This window comes from Prionailurus viverrinus, chromosome B2 (assembly GCF_022837055.1).
Source record: "Prionailurus viverrinus isolate Anna chromosome B2, UM_Priviv_1.0, whole genome shotgun sequence".
Taxonomy (NCBI): Eukaryota; Metazoa; Chordata; class Mammalia; order Carnivora; family Felidae; genus Prionailurus; species Prionailurus viverrinus.
In genome coordinates this window covers 147984902-148002290 of record NC_062565.1, presented here as the reverse complement: position 1 = coordinate 148002290, position 17389 = coordinate 147984902, and positions in this window count along the sequence as shown.

The following is a 17389-nucleotide window of genomic DNA, read 5'->3' as shown; positions in this document are numbered from 1 at the left end:
CGCTTTTTATTCCAGGCTTTCATGTAGTGTTATCAGGAACCAAGTGTCTGTGTGTGTGTGTGTGTGTGTGTGTGTGTGTGTGTGTGTATAGTGTTTTCCTTCCAGATCACAAAACACCACCCTTCTCCGTGACCTACAGTGGAAAGGCTTTTTTTCTTGGAACTCCTGGTATTTCTATTTTCATCCAGTAGAGAGAGAGACTAGGAATCAGATGTCAACTACCTCCTCCAGGCAGACACTCCAGAAAGCCAGCATTAGCCAAGCAGAGGCCGTTCCCACCCAGTCTCTAGGTACACAGATAACCGTGGTCGCTGTCCGTTCTGCAAAGAACGGGAAATTCTGGACCTCTTGGTTCCGGTTTCCCAGGTAGGTGCTTTGCTCGTTCACCAAGGTAGGTATGACAATGCTGCCCAACACCAGGGCAGCCGCCCAAACTCCAGTGTAGTTGCTGGGATACACATGAGGGATGACGAAGATTGATCTGTCTACAGAGGATTGAAATGTGAGCATCTGCTCTAATGGCACTAAAAAGAATTAGACTCATCAACTATAGTGATTCATAACGATGGCTGTGTTTGCTCTTAGAATATTAAGGGAATCAACCATCCACTTAATTGCCAAAAAGGATTTTCTTTCTTTTTTCTTTGTACCGTGCAACATCTCTCTCTCTCTCTCTCATTCTCTCAATATATAGATTTTTATAAAATAGATATATCCCCAAATGGGCTCACTGGCCCGAATATAAATGCAGCAAAGAAAAATTAAAATGAGCTAATATCTTTGATTAATGCTAGTTTCTACGTCTGAACTTGGGAGCATAAATATCCCTTTATAAGTAATACTGTCTGCAAATAAGATCAAATTAAATTTCAAGGCACTTTGTTAATGAAAAGTATCGATTTTTATAGCATTTGGGTGAAACCATCGCCAATTTGCAATCTATTTGATCTCCCTTTTCGCAAGCGGTGCCTTGCCCTTGAACACACAGATGTCCTTCTCTTTCTCCTCCACTGGCTTCTCTCCTCCTCCTCCTCTTCCTCCTGTCCAAGCTGTGGGCCTCTTCTCTTTTCTCTTTACGTTCTCCTCCTTGCTGATCTAATTCATCCCTACAATGTCAGTCATCCCTTCCAGGCAGACAACTCCTATATCATTAAGGAGAATGAGATGAGGCATTGCGTTCCCAAGTCCTTGCCCAGATAACCGGCCCTTTCCAATCAGTCTGCTTCCAGAGTGCTTCTGTTCCAACAGCTTTAAGCGTCCCCTCCACATTTGCAAACTTCACCATTTTTAACGGAGCACAAGATCCCGGGGTCGTCCTTCCTGAATCCTCCTTCTGACTCATATGCTTTCTTATCAGAACACATCCACTGCTCGATGCTCATACAGACTGGCCCTGCTCTGTCCCGGGCGGGAGAGTTCAGTGACTGGATGTGATATTTGGAGAGGGTGCATGAGGTGAGGCCAGGTGAAGAAGGTAGCTGGAGGGGAAGCAGACAGAGCCCACCCAGTATATATGACCCATCAAATCCACTCTAACAATTACTGGGGTGGCACATACCTCTGAAAGATCACGCTTCGCTGTCCAGTTAAATGCTAATCATACACCAGCACGTGACCTCTCATGTTTTCTGAAAATTCCCATTTAAATCTAGTGTTCCTACTTTGCTTCTGTAGGTTTACGTTTGGTCTTTCCAGCTAGATTATAACTCCCTAAAGATACGACGATATCTAACACCCTTAAGAGGGTCTCCATCTGTGGGACCAGCGAAACAATAAAGATTCACCCAGAAGATACTCTAAACAGTTTCTGCTTTGATTCCATCAACCACTAGAACCTCTTAATTGATTTGCAATCATAACCAAAACAGAAATAGGACCTCAGACCAACGAGTAATGGAGGCAAGCAAAAAAGAATGAACTGGAAAGACAATCATTTGCAGCTTTTGAACCCAGTGGTTAAAGGAGCGTTCTGAAACCAGGAAACTTCTTTATGGTCAGAATAGAAAAACAAAATGTCCAGAAATAGCTCAGAATCTCCCCCTTGAGGTCCCCCGTAAGGAAATGCCCTTGGCCACATGTGACAAAAATATTGATTTACCCTCATTCCTCCTGAGCAGAACATGATTTCTAAAGAAAGCACCTTCAAAAATGGTAATTTTTATTTGAAAATAAAGTATAGAGTAACTCGCTTGACACATAGCGGTGCCCTTGAGTGCAGGGCAGGTGATGTCCAGAAACAAAGATACAAAAAAGTTATTAATCAGCTCCAAACAGAGACTGCGGTGGCCTGTGAAAAGCCTTCCTACAGAGATCATTGTACTAAGTTACAACTTCCATTGCCTTCCCAGAGGAAAGGAAGCCTTTGAAAAAGTAGAGGTGAAAGTGAATTTCACCTTGTCTACATACTTGCTTTTTCCATCCCACACATAGATGGGGCGGTCAGTTTAGCAAAAGGAGTTATAGTGTCAGCATAATAATAGCCTAGTAGAAATTAATTATTGTTGGTCTACTTTGGTCGAATAATAAGAGACAGGAGCCCAGGAGGTGAAAAGTGACTACAGCCAGAGCCTTTTCAAGAAAACAGACGAAACGGGAGTGAACCAAGAGGTGGTAACCAAACCAAAGTCGCTGGGTGGTTTCTACACCAGATGGCCCTCCTGCTTCTTCTGTCTCTGCTCTGCTGGTGTCCTTGAATCCTGGACGGACCCGGCCAGTCTGGGCCTTGGGAGCGACGCCTCTAACACCTGGCTCCGCACAGATACTTTGACTGCAGCTGCTGGCACTTTGGAGGTCGTTTTCTGTTTTCATTCCTCAAGACCGTGAAAGATCGCTGAATAATTATGCAATGAACATGTACAACCTGGCTCTTTAAAAAAAAAAATTTACTCTGACCATTTGTCGGGCTGAAATTCCCTTTGTGGGCCCTGCAACAACCTGGAGAGGTCACTCCCCGTCCCAGAGGCTCGCTGCGTATCACAGAAGCCTGCCTGGAGGCGAACCCCACAGACTGGCCTATCCGCGGCCTGAGGCCGGGGGACTGGATCTTCCCTTTTAAGGGTCATAAAAGCACGTTTGGGGACTCAGGCGGTTTTGACGCATAAATCCCTAGCACTGAAAGTTCAGTCTTAGCCTCTTGACTCTGGAGTCATATCAGGCCGTCTGCCACTGTGGATATTTCCAGTATAACAGAGGATGGGAGCGAGGGGGAAAGGAAGGGAGGGCAAGTGAGTTCGCACGTATGAACAAATTGGGTTTCTACTTACATCGTGATGCTTTCCCCTCAGGGGCTAATGACTCTAACAACCAAAGACCATGCCCAGAGACCGAAACCACCACACCAGCGAATCGTGAAATCGTCCCTGGAAACAACCAATACTGGAGTCCATTCGATGCCAGCCCTCCGTGTTGTTCGAATCCCTGCTCTCGAAAAAAGGAACCCACCACATCGCAGGCCACCTCACTCCCACCCAAGACAATAACCTGGCCTTCTAAAAATAGTCTTCTTACATGGAAGCAAAATCCCGCTCCCCCCTTCAAATTTCACTCCTCTGTAAGATGGGAATAAATTCTTCACGAGAACCTAAAACTTTTATGAAAACACAAAAGTAAATTTGGTGAGAAGCAAACGAGTCAATGGCTAAAATAAATAAACTCAAAAACATGCTATTTTAACTGGAAATACCATTTGCGAGATACCTGAATAGCTCCTAATGAGGATTTGTAATTTTTAATGGACTGGTGTCAGAAACAAAGGCGGGCGAAGGACGCGTGTCACATCACGAGTGTTTTATAGGAGACTTAAATGGCCCTGCTCATGGACCAGACCCACAAGTTTAGGAACGAACGATGAGGCTATTTTGAAGTCTCTCACAGAAGGCTTATCAGCCAGTCCCTGTAATTTCTATTACTTTCCGTGATTTACATATTCGAATAATATTGTTTCAAACCTTGAAATTCACCTGAAAACGTGCTGTTCGTCCCGACTCCTTTAAAGGGTCTATCTTTGCTCTCCTGGCCATCCACGCTCCCACTCAGAAGGGGCAAAGGAAAGGCTCTATAAAGATGTACCCAAGGGTCCCCACCACCAATCCCCGCAAAAACCACCTGGAAAGGGAATAAAGACAAGACGTAGGGTCTCGCAAATTTCTTTTATTCCAGCTGTCTAATTTTCATTAGTTCGGCCCAAGATTTCAGCTAAGTGTTGTCCCTTTATGGCCACTACACATTTTCAAAGCCCCGTGGAAATATGATCTGAATGAACTCTTACTGCCCTCCTTCTAAGAACATCCTGCGCTTAAAGATTCAGTCCTTTAAATATTTCCTGAAGAGCATCACAGAGGTTTACAGCGAAGAAGTCAGAAACAGGCTTGTAAACCGGGAGGTTACTGGAAGCCAGTATTCCCAGTGTGGCCCCTGGACCAGCAGAAGCTGGATGCATGAGAGGCGTCGAATTGGAATAAACCACTCTAGACGCCTGCAGTCAGCACCTGGGGGGGGAGCCCCGCTGCCAGAGCTTTGCCAGACCCCCTGCCCCCAAGACACTGATGCACCCTGCGCTGGGCCACAGGCAAACTGCAAAAGGACTTTCCAAACGAAGAGGCCGGACCAGCCTTTCCCCAAAACGCAAGAGTCATGAAACTCGCAAAATCACAAATGGAATTTGCATCGGAGCCAGCCGGCTCCAATTGAAATTTGCAAACCTTGCGGCCAATTTCTGGGCTTTCAATTTAAATTCTCAGTCTTAACTTTATGATAACAAAGCTTGCTGTCGTGAGACTAATAGGATGTCGTTAACTGCCCTCCGTGACAGTATTTCACCCAGGCTTGATGGGGCAATTTGAAAACATCATTAAAGAGACAAGTTGCACCAAGAGGGTTGGCAAAAGTGCGATTATCTTTGGAGATTAAATCCCCAAACACTGCGCGGCTTCTAAATGTGTGTTTCTTATTGATTTAAAAGTCCTGACTAATGGTGGACTTTCCCAAATACTGTTTTCAGATCCGCCGTTGTGTGTGTGTGTTTCCACGCACAATTTGTAAAGTGTTTTCAAAGTATCTCAAAATCTTGGGCGTTCTTAAAAACCATGGTCGGATTCAGTCCTCTTCCAAAATGAATACAGCTCTTTTCCGTACTCACTTTGACACAAACTAATTGAGACAAAGTAATAGCAGACGAAGGAAAAGAAGACAGAGGAGGAAAGGAGGCGAGACAGAGTAGGAGGAGAAAAGCCAAGAAGGAAGGAGTCTAGAAAGTAAGAGTGCCAAGAAGGTCAAACGCACCTGAATTCCCAGAGTTTAGAGAAAAGTGCTGTGTCTTGTTTTCCCAGCTTCCACACTGAGAGCTAGTTGAATACATTAGTGGTAAATGAGTAACACAGCAAGTGCTCAAAATTGGAGTCATCCTACCCATGCTGTTCTCGAATCTGCTTTTGCTTTTCAATACATGTCAGAGACATCCTTTAAGGCAGGAACTGTGTATCCACATTATCATTTTTAATTGTTACACTGTGCTCCATTTTCCGTAGGAGGCATGTATGCCCTCATTTATTTTCTAAAATCTGTAAGTGTTTTGTGGCTGTAAACCACACTGCACCACTGTGCCCGGCTACTTTGATGTACCTCTGCGCTGTCCTTGGGGAATGTCACCAGAAATTTGACCTCGGGGTCAAGTGATAGGTTACCTTTAAATTTCGATGCATGTTACCCAGCATCTTTTCAGGAAGGCATGTGATGTCCGCTCCTTCCAAGAGTAGAAAAACAAACACATTCTTCTGAAGAGTTACATTTGGTTCAGTCAGTGTTGTAAATTTTTAGCCATTGAATGAGCAAAATCATCTTTCTTGTTTTTTAAACGATTCCGAATGAGAGTAGAAGATATTTTTCACCCGTTTGTACGTCTTCTTTTGCACTCAGGTTCTTTAGTTCTTTAGTTATTAATTTGTATGCTACTTTAATTAATTTATTTATACTTTTAAAATTAATTAATTAATACTTTTTAAATTAATTTGTATACTACTTTAATTAATTTGTAACTACTTTAGTTATTAATTTGTATATTAATTTGTAACCCAGGTTCTTTAGTTATTAATTTGTATAACTTCTTTGTTCATTGGGGCAATTATTCTTTGTTACACATCCAAAATATTATTACGATAGTTGTCTTTCTGTTAGCGTATGGTATATTTTCTATTAGAATACTTCAAGTATTTACACATATTTTAAGTATCATTCTATGTACTTTACGGTTTCAGACTTCTGTGAGGTTTTTTTAAAGTTTTTCCCTAATTCACATTTTCTGTCCTTTCTTTTCTTTTTTTTTTTTTTATTATTATGTTTTTAAGTCTAAAGATTTGACCACCTATGGTATAATTTTATTATAATGATGCTGTGGGCTTCTAGCTTCAAGAAATAAAATTTACTCTTTTGTACCAATACCATTTGTCAAATAATCGATAAAAATTTTCTATATTTTTCTTTTGGGTATCTTTTCCCATAACTTGAAAGAGCCAGGCTCTTTTTGTACAGGGAGACCAGTGAAACTGTGTCTAAAAATCCACCTCGAGTTTTCACATCAGTAGCTGTGTGAGAACCACACAGTTTTAAATAATATGTGTGTCTTAAATAACCACAAAATATATTTTATATACACCTAGATTCCCACTATTACTTTTATTTTTTAGAAATGGCCACATTACATTTTAAAGTTTACTTATTTGTTTTGGGGGGGGGCGGCGGGCAGAGGACCTGAAGCCCCTAATGTGGGGCTTGAACTCACGAACCGTGAGATCATGACCCGAACCAAAGTCAGAAGCTTAACCCACTGAGCCAGCCAGGCACCCCAGAACCAGCCAGATTTTATTATATTTTATTTTCCAGATGAAATTGAGAATTGCTTCACCAAGTAACAAAAAATATCAACTGATCTTTTGATGTGGATTATATATTGAACGTTCACAGTAGAATTTAGTTATCAGAGTGGTATTACATAATTTTATTTCAAAATATTCCTACTTTCTCAGGTTTTGTTAAGTTGCAGTCGTAAAGGGTATATTTTCTTCCTTAATGTTCTGTTGCTGGTAATATGTATCCAGGAAAGCTGTTGGCTTTTTAATATTAATTTTCTAACCCCCTCGCTTATGGAAATTCTACCCCTTTCTGGTAGTTTGTCAGCTGATTTCTTATTTTCCAGCTCCACAATCACGTAATCTACAAGTAAAGATAAAGAAGCCTATGGTTTCTGGCATCTGTGCTTCTTAGTTTTATTTTTCTCTAATTGCCTTAGTTACTTTCCTTTTTCTTGACTTTAATGAGAATGTTGCTAGTGCTTTAAAACTCTGTGTGCTGCTGGCTTTCAATTCAGATGTGCAGTTTTTATCATATGCTAACATCGCCTTCTTTTATCATCGAAAAGGATGACTGTTTTAAAACATGGAGTGTATTTTTTAAAACATGGAGTAGCTGGGCGCCTGGGTGGCTCCATCGGTTAAGCATCAGACTTCGGCTCAGGGCACGATCTCACCGTTCGTGGGTTGGAGCCAGCCCCATGTCGGGCTCTGTGCCGACAGCTCAGAGCCTGGAGCTGCTTCGGATTCCGTGTCTCCCTCTCTCTCTGCCCCTCCCTCACTTGCACTTTGTCTCGCTCTCAAAAATAAATAAACATTTCTTTTATTTTAAATAAATAAGTAAATAAGAATAAAAACACGGAGTAGATACAGGATTTCATCAAATACTGTCTTGTGCTTATTAGAATGAGCATATGACCTCTAAAGTGAATTTTATAAATGTGAATTCTGGTAGCGAAAGAGACAGGCTTTCTTGTAATAGCTCGTATTCGATCATTTATGACCAATTTCCTCAAAAAATATTAATTAGCTGGGCCACCTGGGTGGCTCAGTTGGTTGAGCATCCAACTTTGGCTCAGGTCATGATCTCACAGACTGTGAGTTCAAGCCCCGTGTCAGGCTCTGTGCTGACAGCTCGGAGCCTGGAGCCTGCTTCTGATTCTGTGTCTATACCTCTCTTGCCCCTCCCCCACTCACACTCTGTCACTCTCTCTTAAAAATGAACATTAAACATTTTTTAAAAATATTCATTAGGGATTTTTTATTTCAGATTTTATGTGAAATTATCTATGTTTTTCTCTTGGGTACTGATTTTGTCAAGATTTTGAATTTGATATTTTGTTGAATTTACAAAAACAAATGAGATATTTTCTCTCTGCAAACACTTATATAGGAGATATTTATTATTTGGAAATTTGAAAAAAAATCACTTGGGAAACCATCTGAGAGCATGGCAGATTTTTCTGCCATCGAGGCTCCTGGGATATGTTTTTAATTTCTTGGGTATGTTCTGACTTATTTGGATTTTGTATCTCCTTTTAGGTCAATGTTGATCATTTGTATTTTCTGAAAAAGTTGTATATTTTGTCCAGATTTTAGCTTAGAACTTTGTATTTACACAAAGCTTAAAATATATAACAAAAATATTTTTAAGATTTTTAATATTAATATTATTTAACTAATATTATTTAATATTATTTTTAATCAAAATATTTTTAATGTTTAATTATTCTTAGAGACAGAGAGAGAGAGAGAGAGAGAGGGCATGAGCGGGGAAGGGGCAGAGAGAGAGGGAGACACAGACCTTGAAGCAAGCTCCAGGCTCCCAGCTGTCAGCACAGAGCCCATCATGGGGCTTGAACTCACAGACTGCGAAATCATGACCTGAGCCAAAGTCAGAAGCTTAACTGACTGAGCCACCCAGGCGCTGCTCTTTGTATTAATTTCTGAGGACATTATTTTTGTGGGCTAAAGAGAAGAGCCAGAAGAGTTTGTAAACATGTAATTTAGCTGACATCTTTCCCAGAAGTTCTTGTCATACTCATTTAAATTAACTCGGGGTAAGCAGATTTGACTCCATAATATGTAATCTGAATATATGCATGACCATACTAATGACATATCTCTTGGGTCTTTTAACATAAATATATGACAACGTCTCCAAAGTCATTTTAGAAAGCACTGGAGAAGCATTCACTTGGCTGAAAATCTAAAATTTAACAGGTGAAAACAAACATTGCTTATTTTTTCTTAATCATGCAGTCACAGACATTACTCTCATGTTTATCAAATAATGTCTAACAATTATACCCAGATAATTGGATTTTCTTTTGGCATTTGGGTAGAAGATTTGAAACATGTGCCTATGAAAATAATTGGAGTTTTTTTAATACAGGATTTAGCCTTAATTATGTACATATATTTACATCGGCCTTATTACTGCCAACGACACAGGATCCCTCTCATTTCTACCTGGGCAGAAAGACACAGAACAAAGAGCAGAAGATTAGCCCATGATTTTTCACTCTGCACTTCAAGGCAGAATTACCCACTTAACAGGCAATAGGGCACCTTATGTTTTATATAATCTCTAGTCATTATGTTGATATATATACCTATGCTTCAAATATGTAAAATATGTACCTAACTGCACAGGGCATCAAAGAGAGATATTTGCCAGGCTTTTGGCAAATGTTGAAGCAAAAACTTTCCCAAGGACCCGGTCAGCTTTCCAAATCTTCTCTCCCAGGTTTTTTCCAACCTCCCCCCCTCACCGCCCCCCAACGTATGACAAATTTAAGAAAATGAGCAAATTGATGTCTTATTTCTGTCTTTGCATGTTGGGACTGAAATAGGCAGACGTTAATAGCAGCATTAATATGCTATGCTCTGGGAGGGTCATGTAAATGCATCTGCTCTGCAAAGCCCATGGCAATGAGGTCAAGAGCGTTCTAGTGAGAACGACAGTGAGAAGAGCGGCTGGCTATCGTCTGTGCTCTCCCCCCCCGCCCCAGGTGACCTGCCCGGTCACAACAGCCAGCAAGTGTTGTTCTTACCCTGCTCTGACCCTCAGGTAGCAGACCAACCCACTAGCTCGTGTGCCGGCTCTACATGTGGAGGAGATACCCCTTACCTCATGGAAATGGGGGGCTCTAAGTTATAGGAGCTATAGAAAAGATGCTTGAAGTCTTGGATTGAAGCAAAGCCTAGAAGTCAGTTGAATGGTGTTTTAATGCTGGCCTTACGTATGCATTACATCAAGGCCAGAAGCAGTTATGTGTCGAAGCGGGTCCCCTCTAAGCGCTGTCAGCAGTGTAATGAATTGAAATCCGTGAAACCGTGTATATACATTTCGCCTTTTTTCTTTCTGACTCCTCCGTTGGGTTTCGAAATCCGTGGAGTCTGCATGCACTGAGAATATCGATGAATGCAGAAATCCACACTTTCCTTTTGTCTAATTTCCCGAGTGGGTTCATCAAGATGGGCATGGAGATTTCCCATGCAAAAATGAAACTGTACACGTGTCTCTTCTAAGGAGTTTTATCCGCAGGACCGAGTTTCCCCTTACGTTTATAGGATGTTTTACAATGTACAAAACGTGGTGATGCAGAGAGAGCGCTGTTCCGCGTCCGTCCGTGTGCAAGTTCTGATTCCATCTGGGGCTGCCCAAGACCTCCTAGCCAAGTAGATGGGAAGCCGGAGAAAACCACAGGCTTTCGGAACTGCAAATTCACGCCTCGTTCCATGCAACCGCATGATCTTCCCTGGCCTGAATGCCCATATCCGTAAAAGCTCCCCAAAGAGCCTCTCAGCGCTGCAGGAAAGCGTAATCTATACCCCCTCTCTTTTCATCTGGTGTAACACTCTTCTTTAAATACCAAGGTATTAACAGATAAACCATGTGGACATGGGTAAGTAGATGAGTTGTTTTTTTGGAATGCATTACACGATGGATTGGAATGGATTAACATTTCATCACCCCCTCCTCCCCCGCCAACCCCCAAGCCCTCGTGTTATTTTTACCATTTTGTTTAAGCCAAGAGGATATGCTTACGTGACTTCTGTTCTTTGGCTATGAAATCCATTTGTTTTATCCATTATACTTTCAGAATGACTGATGCAGTGCAAATACATAAGAAAAACTAATAATTACACAGGAAAAAAAAAAATCCCCAGACTCGTTATGGCTAACTTAGAGTGGAATTTGGGACTCCCGTTTCAACAGTTTTACTCCTACATTCTTTAATTAACATGTTTGAGGCCCCAGGGTTCTTCCAAGATCCACTGGCTGGCCACACTGCAGGCTCACCCTTGAGTAAGGCCTTCTGTGCTCTGCTGAGCTCCACACTGACTTCCCGCCCCTGGATTTTCTTTGAATAAGCGATGTGTTGGGAAAGGTGGTTGGAGAGGGATTATCCTTAGGAGCCCTTTAGGCAAAATGACTTCTCCAGTGTCTCCAGGAAACAGCGTGGACAGTTATCTCCAGTACTTCTGGAATAAAGATAGTGCGAAGAAATCAATGAGCATCACACTGCTGAATAGATGTGCATTTTGGTTTTAGATTTTCAGAAATCATTTTCAGGTTTGGCAGTGAGAGAAAACAGCTGTTGTCATTACCTTTCAGTGGTTTCTTTAAAAAATGTTTTTTAACGTTTATTTATTTTTGAGAGAGAGACAGAGCGTGAGCAGGGGAGGGGCAGAGAGAGGGAGACACCAAATCCGAAGCAGGCTCCAGGCTCCGAGCTGTCAGCACAGAGCCCGATGCAGGGCTTGAACTCACGGACCGTGAGCGAGATCATGACCTGAGCCGAAGTCGGACGCTTAACCGACTGAGCCACCCAGGCGCACCATTCAGTGCTTTGTTTTTAAAATCACTCCCAAAGACTAATGATTCACGCAAGTGAAAATATCTTTTTTCCTAAGACAGAACAAACGTGGAGGGTAGAAAACATATTCTGATTTATTACTAATGAGAAACTAATGTCAAGTAAACTCTCCATTTTCAGACAATATTGCATGTAGAAATTAATTCACCCACATGTAGCTGGAAGGGCGCAGAATGATTTTAAATGACTCGTGTTGGGGCCTAAGTCTCTCAGTCTGTGTCCCAGAAGCCATCCTGTAGCAGGAAGAAAAGACAAATAAACGAGATTCGACATCCCCATTATGATCACCTAATGTCCTTTCTTTGTGGTTTCCTGGCTCCTAATGCCTGTCAAGTAAATAGCTCCCAGAGTGGAAGGAACATTCCTAGCTAATTCTCTGTGCAATTCCCCAAACAGTTCTGCCATCCCGACCTGCTTTTTCCCTTACGTCCATTCCGTATACATGAGTGCTACGCTTAGATCCTTGTTTTAAATGTTTTGTTTTGGAGGATATCCCGAATTTCTAAAGGGAAATTCCCAAACTTCCATACGGCTGTGTTTCGGAGCCCAAATCCACCCTTCATAGCTACTCGGCCAGGGGGGTGGGAGTGAAGACAGGGACCTAGGGAGTCACAGCGCTAACAAGGGAGGTCGAGGACTCTTTCTTGCTTTGGCACCGTTAGGTTATTTCTCTCGAAGTTCACCTTACTTTAGGCCTACCTACATGCCTTGAGAAAAGTACTTCCGACTTCTCTCGGAGTGGGAGAAACCACTCCCAACGTAAGAAAGCCGTCTTCCTCCCTAAGTGCAATTTGCTTTCAAGTGTTTCATCGTTTGGTAGACGGTCACTCCATTTGCCATTTGTCTTGTCCGTAGTTAATTTCACGTATCTGGGAAAGTTGTGTATTTCGGGAAGCGCTCCCACATCTCTAAGGCAGCCGAGGAGGGAAGGAAACCACCTGTGTCTATAAATACAGCTTCTGTGGCTGTCACAGTTTCAGCGACAAGACAAGAGGAAAATAATTCCTTTTTATTCCTGCCGGAAGAGTCGCAAGGCTTGAGCATTTCTTTAGGAACACTGTAATCAGCTGCAGTTGCTGTCCTTGTCCCCAAACATTGGGTCTCCATGGCACCGGGGAATGAAAGCACCATGACACCGGTCCTTCAAGAGTGACAAGAGGGCTGCTTCGAGTTCCTTACGAGAAAGAGCTCCGCTGTCTGTTTCCCTCTTAACCCAAAAGCTGGGGAGGCAGAGGGATTGAAAGTCAGGACGTGGTTAATTGGTAGAAACCAAAGATCCCAGGTACTATCTCCGTTGCTGTCGTTAAAATATAAGAAGCGGAGTTATGTGCTCACAAAAGCATTAGCCTCCGGCCTTGAATTTGCAAAGGTGCTAAAAAGAGAGGTTACTGCTTTACTGCCATTGATCCAGTGTGTGGCTGAGATTCAGAGTTATTGCCGGATTTATTATATAAGGGGTATACTCACTAGTAGCCAGATTGAGAGAGCTCTCTTGCACTAATGTAGCATTTATGACCTGTCACAAATATACTTTGTTCGTCTTTTAATGCTTCCCCCGGAAATGTAACTTCCCATTAAAAAATTTATTAATCTTACTATGTAATAAGATCGCTGAAACGGAACAAATGCGAAGTCTGCGTAAAATGCTGTGAGTCGTCTCCTGCGAAGTATGTTAGACATTGCTAATGTTTTCCCGGTCAGCTGTCTCTACAATCGGGTAGGTTTGTCGCGTCTGCTTATGAGGGTGACTACCTGTCCCCCTGGTAACCTTCTCTTTCAATTGACCGGTATTTAGACTGCAATAAAACAAATGCTACCACATATTAAGTGTGGGGGCACAGGAGGAGGCAGGAGGGCTCATTTAACTCGAAAACCAAAGGAAGGAACCCCATCCGTGGCCCTATCGAGGCCTCAAAGGCTGCAAAACATAACGCAAGTGCTCGATGGCAAGCAAATATAAATATTACGCAGTGATTTAAAATGGATACAATGAAATCTCTTCTCAGTTAACCCGAGGAGTTTTTTAAAGGTGTTATTATCTGAGTGAGAAACGTGACGCGCTGGGAAGGAGTTGTGATGCGTCACCTTTCAGTGGGGGCGCCGATCTTCACCATGGATGTGTTTGCACGCCTGCACGTGAGGGTGTGAGCAGAGACAAGTGGCCACGTGGCACACTGGGCAGGGAGCTGAATGAAGAGACCAAGGAACGCAGAGAAATGACGCAAGAAGAAGGCACAGAGGACCAAGGAACCTACGGGATACAGTACGATTTGTGTACAATCGTGGATGCATGCACATTGGCACAAATGGATGTGTGAAAACGTATATCAGAGATAGTAGTGGCAGCTGTCGTAAGGTGGTAAATAGGTGATGTTCCTTTTTTTGGTACATTTCGAGACTTTTTTTACCTGAGTATGCATTCTGTGTTGTAAAAATGACATTCTTTCAATGCGCTGAAAATAATATAATAAATATTCCCTTTAAGCAAAATCCTGTTGAGTGAGCACCTTTATAGATGTAATACATGATCAAATATGTGAAAATTGAAAATGGTTCTATAACCCCAAATATCCACATTGTTAGCAAAAATCTGTAGACGTCTTCAAACTAGTTTAGCATAAAGGCTTTTCCTTGAAATATATCTGAAGTATGTACTTAATTTCTGATTATTTTGGTCATTAAGAGAAGGTCAAACTGCTATTTCAACAAAATAAAAAATACGTAAGAAGGAATAGGTGTTTGTGTATATACATGGGTTTTGTAAAAGCAGCAAAATCCACACATTCACAGAGAAGCATACATATATGAGTGCACACACACGTGCATGACAATGCTGGGACATGTGCACACACACAGGCAGGAAAATACTGGACACGTACACACACACAGGCAGGAAAACACTGGGACACGTGCACACACACACAGACAGGAGAACACTGGACACGTGCACACACACACAGTCAGGAGAACACTGGGACACGTGCACACACACACACAGGAAGGAAAACACTGGGACATGTGCACACACACAGGCAGGAGAACACTGGGACACGTGCACACACACACACAGGAAAACACTGGACACGTGCACACACACACACAGGCAGGAGAACACTGGGACACGTGCACACACACAGGCAGGAGAACACTGGGACACGTGCACACACACAGGCAGGAGAACACTAGGACACATGCACACACACAAACATGCATATCCAGACACACATGCAAATGCAGGCACATGTACACACTCATACTGCACACAAGGACATGTCTACACACTTGTGTGCATGTGTGCACAAAAATATAGTCATTCATGCAGACATATATACGCGCACACACAGAGGCACACACATCTGCAGGCATATGTACATGCCTACATGTGTGTGTGCATGAGAAACACTGGGCCCAAACCTAGGACAACCAGACCCTAAACCTTCATATCCCAGATGTGTTTCTGAGCCCTTGCAAGCCTGAGTTGCCTCACCTCTATACTTACCAGTGAGACCAAGGTCAGTGATTTTCAATTCCATCAGTTTCATACAGGTGCTTAAGGAGTTTTAAAGATGTTTCACCTAAAGAAAGTATGACTATTTGGGGGGAGTCTGGGTGGCTCAGTGGGTTAAGCATCTGATCTCAGCTCAGGTCATGATCTCACGGTTTGTGGGCTTGAGCCCTGCATCAGGCTCTGTGCTGACAGCTCAGAGCCTGGAGCCTGCTTCGGATTCTGTGTCTCCCTCTCTCTGCCCCTCCACCACTCATGCTCTGTCTCTCTGTCTCTCTCTCAAACATAAACATTAAAAAAATGTAAAACAATAAAGTTTGACTATTTTTAAAAATGGAAATAATAAAAAGGGTACATACAAAAGCTTTATCTCGTATAACGTAACACATTGAGGATCGCTAATGCATGAACTTACACTGTTAACTAACTCAGTTTTTACAGGAATCAGAAACACAGCTTTTCCAAATATTTTCCTGTGAATTTTTGTGACGTTCTTGTAATCATGTCTTTGTTAGAAAGCCAATAGCCCCACACTAGTCCTTCTTTTCCCTCTGTTATTTCAGTCTTTAAACAACAATGCATCCAAGTGCACCGCATATCCATGGAGCCAGGCACTAAGGGACAGGGTGGGGCGTCGGTCCACACTTACCATGGAACAGCAAGGGATTGTGAAAGCCCGTGAAATGCAACTTGTGCGCCACGTTCAAAATTTTAGAACTTCGAATCCATGTCGGTACTTGGACTGTGCGTTTTAATCAGCTGAACTGCATGCACTCAATTTATTAAATTATTAGCACAAGTATGAATAGCGAAACTTCTGTTTGTCACAGTTAAAGGCTTTTGTCAGCAAGCTATGCCTTAGCAGTGACAGCATGAGGACAGAGCTGTCAGCCTGCGGGGGGTTGTGACAACCTCCGTCCCTGCGTGTGCCGCGTGTGGCCTTGCTGACCGACATCCCCCTGGTGCTCACTGGTGTTGGGAACTGTTCCTTAACTGAGCCTCGGAAGGTGGGTGTGGCCGTGAGACTTCCTCCGTCCAGTGGGACGTGAACAGAAGTCGTGGGTGCCAGTCTCACGGAGAAGCACCTGTTCACGCTTTGCACGGCAGCCAGCATGGTGGAGAGGAGGTCTACAGTACGGGGGTGACTTTGAAGCGGAATGGCTTCATGCGATAACCAAATCCTGGAATTCACTCTCCCCTTAGTTTATGCCGTTAACCTATCGGACGTATGGCTTCAAAATCAGTTAATTTTACTGCCTTACTAAACTGAATAACAAGACGAATATGACTGTCTCGGAAAGAGGTATAAAGAAGGGACAGATAAGGATACAGCCTCAGGTTTTCACAGTGAACTTGGATATCGGAAGCATGTCATATACTGTTTCCCTGGATAAAATGCAGTCAGCAAATATATTAGTTAAGCTCCTACTATGTGCCAGGCACTGGACTGGATTACAGCAATGTAGGGGTAAGGGGTAAGTGTGTTTCCTAACAGGGCAGAGGGCTTATCGGGAAGGTGCATCGACCATCACGTGCGGCAGCCCCTGGTCTGCTGGGCAGGGGGTGGGATGGGGTCCCAGGGGAAGTGGCAGTGAAGATGTGTAGAAGCGTGCCCCGCCTTGAAAGGGGAAACAGATTCTTTCCCTCGACAGGAAACGGACATACCGATGCCCGGGGCGAAGAGAGCGTGGCACATTTAGGAACGGACTGCGGGATCCAGGAGTATAGGGGAGACAGGGAGGGGGGGGGTGTTCAGTGGCGAAGAGAGGAATCTGGTTTCCATGCAAATGACTCAGGTGCATTTATGCTATAGTTTCTGAAACTACCCTTGAGCTTCAGATTTCAAAGGGAAAAGTTTGTGAACCACAACTTAAAAGAAGAAAAATGTATCTCTAGAGGGAGTTTCTCAAAGACGAGTGAGTGAGCTAGTAAGTATTAAAGTGTCTTGTAACCCACAAAGAATGAAAGCATATCATTTCCAAACCCGGAGTTGATGGTGGGGATTTTCAATAACTTGCAATCAAAGGTAGACCATGCTGAAACACCAACTTAGTGCCAATTACCTTAAATTTCAGAAACAGTTAGATGCAATCATTCTGAGAAATTTTTTAAAAATTAGATTTTGCAACAGGGCCGTGGGACCATATTTTCCAAAA